The sequence below is a fragment of the Abramis brama genome (assembly GCF_963993115.1).
Source record: "Abramis brama genome assembly, chromosome: 11".
NCBI lineage: Eukaryota > Metazoa > Chordata > Actinopteri > Cypriniformes > Leuciscidae > Abramis > Abramis brama.
This window is the reverse complement of record NC_139973.1, coordinates 23,830,137-23,840,462: the sequence shown is the minus strand read 5'-3', so window position 1 is coordinate 23,840,462 and position 10,326 is coordinate 23,830,137. Positions and strand designations below refer to the sequence as shown.

General features: G+C 33.6%; 1 long non-coding RNA gene across 1 annotated transcript; it reads left to right on the top strand.

The window, feature by feature from the left end:
• The first annotated feature begins 357 nt into the window (after positions 1-357).
• LOC311092777 lies at positions 358-4,556 on the top strand. Its single transcript, XR_014608289.1, has 7 exons — positions 358-652; positions 1,875-1,916; positions 2,008-2,058; positions 2,387-2,500; positions 2,606-2,757; positions 2,855-2,945; positions 3,366-4,556. It is a non-coding gene; the product is annotated as an uncharacterized lncRNA (long non-coding RNA).
• The last annotated feature ends 5,770 nt before the right edge of the window (positions 4,557-10,326 follow it).

The window sequence follows — 10,326 nt, the reverse complement described above, 5'->3', positions numbered from 1 at the left end:
TCTCAATTGTAGCGGGTATGGGTGGAATATACGATTTAATATGAATGACGTGCATCAAAATATTTTGTTCATTTGTGATAATCTTAGCACTTTATTATTATTTTCTAACCTGTATTATGACTGATATTTGACGAATTGCTTTGTTCATTTTTTTGTAAGTTTTGGACAAAAGCGTCTTTTAAATATATAGCCTAAAATGTAATAATAATAATAATAATAATAATAATAATAATTATTATTATTATTATTATTATTATTATTTAAGTTATAAATGAACTATAAACGAGTTAACTTAGTAATACAGTAATATGTTTGTCATCAAATAATTTATCAATGTTTTATTATTATAGGCTACACTCAAAAAAATGATTCAAGGCCTTCTTAGGTATGACACATTTAAATTGTGTTCACTTTATTTAAATATATCTAATTAGGAATAATACGTATATTTATTTAATAAGTCTAACGTAAAATGTATAAATAGTGTCATCTATGAGATTTAATTTAATTTGGGGAACTCAAATTAATTTGGCTTCGGAGCGCGCCATTTGCGCATGTGCAAGACAAGCTCAGAGAAGAACATGCTCAGAGTGTGGCCGCCATTTTATCGTCTGCCGCCGCAAGAAGGACTGCAACGTCGTATTCGTTATTGGTAAGTATTATCTTGTTTGAGTATTTGTAACAAAGAATTTACCTCACTGTAAGAGGATGTGTAACTTATATCATAATTTTGAGTGAAATATGCATGCAACAGCAGTGAAAGTTATGCGAGGTGAATTGTTTTAAGTGTCCCTTCGATAGCTTAACTTACTCACGCAACGTGCAAATTCTGTAGACCAGTCTAACGATCCCGAATTTGACTGTAACTGTGCAAAATTGGTTCTTAACTTATTGGCTTGCTAGCTGGATTGATATATCCGTCATAAAATGAATTAGAGTCTTGCGATCGCTGCGATTGTTTCGGCGCCGAGTCTATTTTTAGCTGCGTCACTCACTCACGCTGAATTGGCCACAGTGCGTTTTTCTTGATCAAATTTGACCTGCCTAACATGAAAAATAAGACATTTCACCATAAAATCATGAAGTGAGGTGTTCCGTGTTTCACAATCACCATATGACAGTAAGCGCTGTGGGGGGAAAATACACGAAAACATCATTTTTGTAAGGCCAGTTTAAATAATTAACTAGAGGTAACGTTAACGTTACATAAGGTAGAACGTATAGCCTATCTCAATATTAAGATTACTTTTATCATGTAAACTACCTATTTACAACATCGTAGCTGAGCTGCCCATGGTAAATCAGAGCAAGTGACAGACAGGGGTTAACCTAAGTTAACGTCACATCAGAACACCTGAAAAATGTGACAGAATGGACGATAGTCTTCTGTTTTTGCAGTAAACAAGCTATTTGATGAACGCTATAAAACGCATATTTGTTGAAATTATCGATCTATGTATTCTGTGAACTCCCATTCGTTTCTCCAAAAAAAAAAAAAAAAAAAATAGGCATCTATCTATCTATATATATACATACATACGCACTTTGATGGCGTATAATATGCACGTACCCCACACCACTAAACCTACCCAAGGGTTTACAGTGCGTAAATAGGCTATGCATGTAAAAAGTCATTTTTGCGTATCAACTGCACGATGAAACCCAAAGCATGCTATAGATATGCATTTTCATGCGACTGGGTTAAATATTGCTGGTAGACAATTGTACCAAGTAAACATTTTAAATTATTTTAAAATCAATTTAATTACTTGAGAGAATTGTAAGTGTCATATTAAGGGATTAATTCACCTCAAAAAGCATATTTTCATATGAGAACTGGTTCCCACTCCTAATCAACATCTTCTCTTTCACAGTTTTATGAATATGACCAGGTGAACAGCAACCTCCTAGTTATAGTAAGTCATATTCAAATATTCTGATTTAGGCTACTTGTGTCATTTGTTAAATATATGGTATCTTATAATACTTTTTTATTCTTCTTTTTAGGATTGTGAATGTGGCAGTGCAAAGAATGTGTCCATCGAAACTAGCTAGCAGGTATTTGTTGCTGCAGCATTTTAGGCAGACTCATCTGTGCTTTAGGGGCAGTTTTCGCTATCCATGTCCATACACAGATTGCCCATGCACGTTTAGTATATGGAGTAAGCTTCTTAATCACACGTACAAAATACATGCTAAAAAGGAAACTCCAAAGCCAGAAGAATTAACAACATTCCAGTGTCATGTGTGTTCATGCAAGGAGCTAGCAACGGAAAGATTATTTTCAACACATAAATGGACATCTCAGGCATAATGAAACAGTTCATTGTATGTTTGTAGGATGTGCATTTGAAAGTAATATTTACAGGACATTTAACACCCACAGATACCGGAAACACAATCCACATTCATTAATAGACTTCAAACCCATTGTCGTCAGCCAATGCCCATGATAGAGGTGTTCAAGAATCAATGGCCAGCTCTTTTTCAGCAGAGTGAAGTAAGTAAACATGTTATGTAGTGTTTTATTTTAGTCGTTATTAGGTTATTTTCGTAGTAAGAAATTGTTTTTGTGTTGTTGTTTTTTTTTTTTTTCATTTTGAAGGTGAACGCAGAGTTCATGCAGATCACTACGAAGCCACTGCAATCAATGTTCCTACAGCTGGACCACTTTTCAGATAAACTGATGCAGATCTTCAAGAGCAAAGGAGGAGTGAAGGGGCAAAAGATCAAAATGCTCTGGCGATCACAGACTCTGTTAGTATAAATGCATGCTATGTCTTCTGTTTTGTCTAGTTAATGTACAGCTTTCTGCATTTGGCTAATTTCAGTCTTGATTTTCCCCCTGCTGTAGTGTGACAACATAAACATCAGGAGAGAGTGCACCCTGAAAGGCCTGATGATCTACCCGACTGAAGATCCAGACTTTCTTCAAGGAGTATGTGGTAAGTGATTTTATTTTTTAATATAACAACAATTCTGTTAATACTTTCATGTTTTATAAAAGAAGTTATGATTTATTATTATTAAATGCTCAATTTTCATTTTCATTTCACAATAAAATATGTATTAGTGGAATAATAATATTTTGTTTTATTCATTTTAATAAAATAATATTTTTAATAGTAATAATTGTGCAGGGGTAATAACTTTTTTCATTTCATGTGTATGCCTTTCATTGTTCATCTGAACACAATAGAATTTGTAGAAGTTTTCAGATGTGTGTGTCCATAAAATGGAAGTAAATAGCAGCCAACAATGTAATAGTAAAAGTGAAAAGTAGCAATGCAATTTGCTGATTACTTTTAAAATATAAAGGGTCAAATTCACCTGGGCTTAACCAAAGTATTTTGTGTTTTGTCCAGTCCACTGAGGATGCAGAAAATGAAATCCCAAACACAGTCAAGGAGATTGTACAGAAGACATCGGAGTTGTGATCGAGGGCATTAAGGTTTTGAGCGACCTAGACTGTGTGATCCTGGCATTCATCATGCTGTTCGGTCTCATTTATGCTCTTGATCTTAATTTTCCTGACAACATCAAGTACACCTTCAAGTTTATCCAGAAAATCCTAACGAACTTGGATGGACATAGGCTGAATGCAAAAATCCAGCAACTTAAAATCAAGCTGTTTGCATGAGATGTGCACTTTTTTTGAGAACACAATGAGAATTATTTGAGAATACATTTTTGTATATTGAGTCATTAACATACTTATGCACGCACACACACCACACATTTTTATTGTTTTAAACACTCTTACATGCTTTTTCTTACACACTTTTTGTGTGTATTTCTACTTAGTCGTTCTTGTCTTTAGGGATAGTTAACCCAAAAATGAAAATTCTGTCATTTACTGATCCTGGGGTTGTTCCAAACCTGTATAAATGTATTTGTTCTGTTGAACACAAAGGAAGATGTGTTAAAGAATATGGGAAACTTAACAGTTCTGGGCCACCATTGACTTTCATAGCTGTTGTTTTTTTTCTTCCTACTATGGAAGTCAATGGTGGCCCAGAACTGTTCAGTTTCCCATATTCTTTAACATATCTTCCTTTGTGTTCAACAGAACAAAGACATTTGTACATGTTTGGATAAAGGCTTTAATGTGTACTTGCATTTTTCTAAGTACTTTTCACATTAAATAACTATTGCACTATTGAGTTTGTCTCTTGTCTCTATGGGGTACAAAATAAGGATTTCCTAATTGATTTTTCAATGAAATGTTCTAATTTAAGTTTAAGCATAAAACTAATTTTATAAATGTATCCATTTCATCTAAACTATTTGATCAAAATTGAGTTGGACCAACTCATTTAAGTTGGTCAAAATTGAGTTGGACCAACTCATTTAAGTTGCTCATAATTGAGTTGGGCCAACTCACTTAAGTTGGTCAAAATTGAGTTGGACCAACTCATTTAAGTTGCTCATAATTGAGTTGGACCAACTCATTTAAGTTGGTCAAAATTTAGTTGGACCAACTTAATTACATTTCATTGCATGAATGAGTTTTTTATAAGTTGGGGCTACACATATTTATTGGATGGAAATCCTGCCATCAATTAAATTGAGTTTGTCCAATGAGTTATTTTTTTGAGTGTATAACCTAACCTTTTACAGTTTTGGATAAAATAGGCCTACACTTTTTGCATAATTTTTGCTTAAAAATAAAGCATTCATAAATTATTTTATAATAAACATATTACTGTCTAGTGAACTCATTTATAGTTATTAACTCAAATAATAATAATAATTATTATTATTATTATAATTATTCATATTATTACATTTTAGGCTACATATTTTGTCCAAAACTTACAAAAAAATGAACAAAGCAATTCGTCAAATATCAGTCATAATACAGGTTAGAAAATAATAATAATAAAGTGCTAAGATTATATCACAAATAAACAAAAGATTTTGATGCACGTCATTCATATTAAATCGTATATTCCACCCATACCCCTACAATTGACAATCACTTTAAGCATGCAGACGTATGTCAATTTGATGTATTCCACTTAATATTCAATAAAACACTATACAATAAGATTCGTTAACAACGTGTTCTTCTAAAATGAGGGCGAGTCACAAATTGAGTACAGTTTACAAACCCGTGGGAATGGATTACGAAAGCGTGGGCACGGTTTATGAATTTGTGGGTACAGATTACAAAAACTGAAGGCACGGTTTACAAATCTGAGAGCACGGATTAGATACTCGTGGGCACGATTTGTTAAACCGAGGGAACAGTTTGAGAATTCGTGAGTACGGTTTATAAACTGAGCGGAAGGATTGCCAAACCGTCTCCACGGATTGTTTTTTTTTTTTCTCCCACAGGTGACTTCCCGGGCTCCGTAGTTTTTACCTCAGAGATCAGTGCAATAAGCTGACAAACCAAGCAGGTAAGGTGAATTCTTTACTTATTTTTTTTTATCATCATCATATGAATAAAATTTCAATTTATTTATAAAGCACAATTAAAAACAACTGCCTTGACCAATATGCTGTACAAAATGAATAATCATTAAATCAAATATGATAATATCGTAACGTATGATAACGTATTATGCATTCTTTTCTTGTTTGTTGTCAACAAGCTTATTTGTCTGATAGGCTACTTGCTTTTTCAACATCTATATTTGTCTATATTTGTTTTTTGCTGTTGTTTTCTTTATGTACTTATCAGTTAGCCTATCTGTATTGCATTGTTTGCTTAATAAAAAATAAAAATAAAGAAAATAGTCGAACGCCGTGGTACAATGAGCACACTCAGGCCCTTAAGAGAGCAGCCTGAAAAATGGAGCGCAACTGGAAGAAAACAAGTGTTTTTTCGCATTTCATGGACAGAGATTGCGTACAGAGAGGCCTTAAAAACAGCTAGATCTGCTTATTTTTCAACCCTATTAGAAGAAAATAAACAAAACCCTAGGTATTTATTTGAAACAGTGGCTAAACTAACGAAAAATAAAGCTTCGAGCCCAGAAGTTTCCAAGCAGCACAGCAGTATGAACTTCTTCACTTATAAGATTGATAACATCAGGGAGAAAATAATTACTATGCTATGCAACCGTCTACTACAGTATCGCATCAGGCAGTGCATTGTAGTCTCACTAAGGAACATTTTTTTCAGTCAGGATTTAGACCATACCAGAGCCGTTGTACTGAGACTGCTCTCATTAGAATTACAAATGATTTGCTCTTATCATCCGATCGTGGTTGTATCTCTCTATTAGTGTTACTCGATCTAAGTGCTGCATTTGATACTATTGACCACAACATTCTTTTAAATAGACTTAACGCATCTCTTTGACCTAGCATACACATAACACATTATAGACTTTTATAATTCAATGTTAGGCTGCATAGATTAGGTCAGCTGGAACCGGGAACACTTCCCATAAATCCTGATGTACTCGTTACATCATAAGAAGAATGACGTCAACGCTAATATTGTTCTCTGTCCTGTTCTCTGTCGTCCTGTTCAGTCATCTTAACTGTCGTCCTGTTCTGTCGTCTTAACTGTCGTCCTGTTCAGTCATCTTAACTGTCCTCCTGTTCTGTCGTCTTAACTGTCGTCCTGTTCTGTCGTCCTATTCAGTCATCTTAACTGTCGTCCTGTTCTGTCGTCTTAACTGTCGTCCTGTTCTGTCGTCCTGTTCAGTCATCTTAACTGCCCTCCTGTTCTGTCGTCTTAACTGTCGTCCTGTTCAGTCATCTTAACTGTCCTCCTGTTCTGTCGTCTTAACTGTCGTCCTGTTCTGTCGTCCTGTTCAGTCATCTTAACTGTCGTCCTGTTCTGTCGTCTTAACTGTCCTCCTGTTCTGTCGTCTTGTTCTGTCGTCTTAACTGTCGTCTTGTTCTGTCGTCTTAACTGTTGTCTTGTTCGAACTTCCCGGATTAATAACTCATGAGTTTATACACTGTACACTGTACTGTCGCCAAATTCAGTTCACACATCACTGCTGTCCTTTTGGTTATACTACTACACCTATTTAAAAAAAAAGAAGAAAAAAGAAGAAAAAAAGATTTTATATATATATATATATATATATATATATATATATATATATATATATATATATATAGGCTATTATTATTATTGTATAGACAATTGTAAATGTATCATTTTGATTATTTTTATTATGAAAAATATTCAATGACTTCACTGTAATACACTGTACTGTCGCCAAATTCAGTTTACACATCACTGCTGTCCTTTTGGTTATACGGTGACGCATTGCTGCCACATACATATTATTTTTTCCCCTCAATTATGTCGTAATAACGAGATCTTATGTCGTTAAAACGACATCTTTTCTCATAACAACGAGATGTTATGTCGTTAAAACGACATATTTTCTTGGCCTTATAAGGACATGTGTAGTAGTCATGTACAAAATATGCCTTTATATCCACATAAAATTGATAGCCTATCACGCCTTTATCACACTTCTACGTTCAAAAAGCTTAAGCAAATAGTAGCAGCCCTTAATCAGACAAAAATAAATCAATCAATTTAAATATATTTTATATAGGCCTATAAGTTTTTTTATATAATATATTATATATAAGATTTATTTTTGTTAATGGGCTATCTTCATTACCTAGAGATATAATTAAACAAAAAGTAGTCAAAACACATCTAACAGAACATAGCCTAAGTTGTTTATTTTTTACAACATTGTGTTCTTATTTTGTTTAATTAACGAAATGTCAATCTTCGTCTTCATAACAGAAGATACAATACAATACAAAAATCTTAAAGATACAGCCTAAAATCTTCACATGTATAACGGATTGTCACCTTATAAACAGTCATTTGTGTGGTGGAATAAGCAATGCTATATATATGGTTAGTATCTTAATTTAAACTTTATTTTATTATTTTATTAGTTCATGAACTAATTATGCTAACTCAATTTAATGTAAAGAGCTGGATAATAATTAAATAATGTAAAATATTAAATGTAGGCTATTGATTAGAGTTGCCATATGATTTTCCTAGGCTAGTAGTTATTCAAGCAATTAGGACTAATCGCACGTTTATATTCTATCCTGGGTGCATGTATAGCCTATTCCGCGCTCAAGCGCATACATAAAACTTGCCGCAAAGCACCGGCAAAAGTAGGCTAATGATAATAAATGTGTCTGAAAAAATTACGAAGCATTTTAATTGTTTATTAATAAACTAGTCTTTTCTAAATCAGTGTAGGCTGCCTGCAAACATATCTCCATACATCTCCGCACTCCGCAGTGTGCGGAGTGTAGCCTATGCGCCTTTCATACGGACAGGATTACATAATCAGATGGTATAGGCTACCCCATACGTATTTGCTTTCGATTGGATTTTTTCGTTGGTTTCGTTGGATTTTTTTATAAGCTTTATATAGGCCTAGATAGCTATATTTCTCATGTCTGTGAGGCTTGTCTATACACTGTTTTTCAGTTCATTTTTGAGACGCTCTCAAATTCATAGAGATCATGAAAGCGCGCCCTGTTCGTTTTCTTTTATTTTACAAAAGCACAACGTTTTCTTGTTGTTGTGAGTTTACACAAATAAAAGTAGTTGCGACTGATGTATTATTCTTTTCTGTATGACCAGAAATGATGGAGAATTTTAAGTTGTTTCCACTGTTGATAGGAAAATGCGAGTGATGGCACCGGCGCCTCCATGTCATGCAGTGCGCGCTCCACACTCCGCACAAACACTTAACAATAGCGAACATTTATCCAGGTTAACGTTAGAGCGAGCGGCCATGCCAGACGGATAAGTCCTCTTCATGTCTAACAAATCAAATTCTGTTGCATTTTCTTGCGCCATTTGAAAAGGACGACTGAAACACGCCTATACAGATAAACGCCCAACGCTGGTGTTTTTCTTTAAATAAATTCGTTTAGGCTTTAAAATAAATATTGTTTGTGGGCTAATTAATGCCACAATAATTTGTTTATTTTATTGGCTAGTTATATTTTTCATTTTTGTTTTGCATTGAATACCATTTAAAGGATTTGCTGTGCACCGCAATGCCATCCTCCCATAGAAAGACAAGATTTTCTTTATAATAAAGGGTTGCTATAAAGGTGCTTTATTTTAGGTGCTTTATTTTATTTTAAATGCTTTATTAATAAGGTGTGTACAGAATTTGATATTTTAACATTAATGTCTATTGGGGGCTGCTATTTCTTCAGCTTTTTGAAAGTAGATGTATGATAAAGACATGATTGGCTATCAATTTTATGTGGATAAAGGCATATTTTGTACATGACTACACATGTCCTTAATATGTATGTGGCAGCAATGCGTCACCGTACTACGACAACACTTATTTTGGGGAAAATATATTTTTAATTGTGTAAACAATTATTATAATTTTGATGATTTTTAAAAAATATTCAATAACTTTACTGTAATTCACTGTACTGTCGCCAAATTCAGTTCACACATCACTGCTGTCCTGATGGTTATTCTACAACACTTATTTTGGATAAGTATCTTTTTGCATCATTTTTATGATTTTTATTTATGAAAAATATTCAAGAACTTCACTGTAATTCACTGTACGGTCGCCAAATTCAGTTCACACATCACTGCTGTCCTGTTTGGATAAATATATTTTTGCATAATTTGTATGATTATTATTTATGAAAAATATTCAATAACTTCACTGTAATTCACTGTAGAGCTTAGATCGGGCCCAAAAAAATCAAGTCCGACCCTACCCGAGCCCGTATGAGCCCGAGCCTGATTTAAACCTGACCATTTTTTAATACGTGGGCCATTATAAATTCAGGGGCGGCGCCAGATTTTTTTTTTTTAACGCAGGTGCTGAGGGGGTGCTAGATATAGGCCTATTATACCGGTATATAAATACTATTAATAAATGAGCAACATTGGCCACTTAATATTTAATATTCAATTATTTTAATTATCACAATTAAAGTATTCATTTTATTAAATTGAACAAGCACAACATTCAACATCACTGTAAAAAAAAAAATACATCCCCAAGTCAAAAATTTCAAGTGACCGATAACATCTAAATTTTTCAATTAGTCTGACATATTATTTCTCATTGAGCCAATGTTAACAGACTATTGCAACAAGAATTTCACTTGGGCCAATTGAAAAATTTAGATGTTATCGGTCACTTGAAATGTTTGATTTGGGAGGGTTAGAATTTTTTTACAGTGATTCAATCCAATATTATTAAAGATTTATTATTAATAATAATGTTATTTCAACATAATATTTCGTTATTTCGACATAATATGTGTGCGTGCAACAAGCAAGATGTGCATTTGTACATCCGGTGACGCATGCAT